Source organism: Pteropus alecto, unplaced genomic scaffold, assembly GCF_000325575.1.
Source record: "Pteropus alecto unplaced genomic scaffold, ASM32557v1 scaffold335, whole genome shotgun sequence".
Classification (NCBI taxonomy): domain Eukaryota; kingdom Metazoa; phylum Chordata; class Mammalia; order Chiroptera; family Pteropodidae; genus Pteropus; species Pteropus alecto.
Window position 1 is genome coordinate 76,185 of NW_006436757.1, and position 2,321 is coordinate 78,505.

A 2,321-nucleotide genomic window follows, 5' to 3' on the forward strand; every position below is an offset into this window, starting at 1 on the left:
CGCCCCGGCAGCCGATTACTACAGAGAAAAGTCTCGCTGCCGAAAGATTTGCTATGGATCTAAATCCACGGTCTCCAGCCACTCCAGTCCTCAATCCTCCCAGCATTCTTCTGCAGCTTCCTTCACCGGCTTCTTTCCTTACCCTCCCCAGAATCTAACTGAAGACTTCAGTTCTCTCCTTAAACTTTTTACCCCACCAACTCTGCCCCCACTGTCAGCGGCTTACCTTCTACTTCACTGAAAAAGCAGAAACACCAAGCAGGAAGCCACTTCTAGAAACTCACCGTCCTCCTCCTCTTCGCTTCTTCCTATCTGGCTCAGGAGAAGACGTGTCCCTTCCCTTGTCAAGGCAGCTATCTTCATCCTCCAGACACGGATCACATCTCTTCCAAACATCCCCTTTTCTTTCCTTCTCCTCTCTCCCGTGTGCTCAGCTTCTCCCCCTCTACTTACTCCTTCCCTTCAGCAGTTAGATAGACTCTAGTCTCTTAAACCTAAAAGAGGAAAAACTGCTGTGGAAATGGTTGTAGATATATAATTATCCTCAGCTCATATGTCCCCACAGCTAATTGACATCGTTCTCCCCTTTAGAGCCAAATACCTATGCTTGGCAATTGCTCACCTCTTAAGTCAACTATGGCTCCACCTAAATTGAGCTCAGCTGGTCACTCATAACTTCCATGTCACTGAAGTCAACGGACACTCCCTAGTCCTTCTGTTACCCAGGCTCCCCCTAACATTTGACCCTGTTGGCTACACCCTTCTTCTAAAAGCACACTCTGACTCGCCAGTTCCTGACTATGTATTCTCTGGGCTTTCCCTCCACCTCTCTGCCCAGGACCCAGTTTCTTTTTCAGGCTCCTCCACCTCTGCCCATCTCTTAAATATTGGTTTTCCTCAGGGTTCTGCCCTAGGATGCCTTCTATCTGGCACACTCTCAAAATCACAAATTACCATCCATGTGCTGACAACTTCCGCATTTTTTTCTCTATCCAGAATCTCCCTCCTAAATCTCAGACTCACACGTTGGATGTCCCACCTTAAAGTCAACTTGCTAAAATTATAGTCTTTCCTCCTTAGATCTATTCTCCCTCCCTGTTCTCTGTGTGCAGAGAACTTCCTTGTTGCAGGGAACTTCCTGTCTGCAGATGGAACTTCCCTGTTGCCCCAACTAAACACAAGCTCTTATCCTCAACTCTTCCCTCTCCCATAATCCCCATGTCCAATTTCTCACATCACCTGTACCAACAGCTTGTGAATTATCTTTGGTTCCATCCACTGTTTTCCATCTACCCTGACTCAAACTACCAATCTCTCAGAGTTCTACAAAAGCTTTCTAACTGGCTCCTTGGCCTCCAGTTTTGCCTCCCTTAGTCCATTCCCTGCACTGGGGTTTCCAAAATGATTCATCTAAGTGAACTTCACTGCCTAAAGCTCTTGTAAAATGGAACAGTACCTGGCACAAAGCAAGTACTCAATTATGTACGTTACTGTTATCGTATGAATTGGTAAACAAGTTAAAAGTTGTGCACGTCCCAAAGATTCTTGGACAATCTTTAAAAAGCAGATAGGATTTTTGTTTTGTTTTATTGTGACTGTTACAATGCTTCTTTCTTTCAGGCATGTTCACTTGTATCCATGAACATAGGACTTAGTGAATGTTTGCTAGGAAAACATGGTATAGCAAGGCTCATGGGGTCCTAATGTCACCAGATAGCTTATGTACACTTTAACATGGGAATGGAATATAGTGCAGGATATTCTTTATCTTTATAGTTTGCTTATGTCATGGGACTATCTGCATACTGGTGACTTGGTAATTTCTCCGTTAGAGACTTGAGGAAACCCACCTGTCAAGAATAAGGGGAAGTGGTGATGTGTATAAACAAGAGAAGTGGTGACTCATATTCTCTAGTGCCCATGGTGCTTAGCTGTGAACAAACCTTTTTTATTCGCTTCTTCAAAAATAGGAGGAATCTCCCATCTCTGCTCAGACCTTATAAATTCTTCAACAGTGAAGAAGAGAAATCTTATCATCAGAGGGCTCAGAGGCCAGTGTGGGTAAAATCCGATTATTGCTTCAAGTTATCTTGACTAAAAATAAAGAGATTTTGCTGAGCCACACCTTTCCGACCAATCTTCCACCTAGGAGTTCTGAACCTTTCACTCAGCTGACCTGTACCAACAGCATGTGAATTATCTTTGATAAAAGGAGTCGGGGAAGACCAAGACCTCTCTGAGTTGTGAACTGAGACCCCAAGCCCCTATGCCATGGGATCCTATGCCATGCTCTTTCACTTACCACCCTGAACTGTATTTGT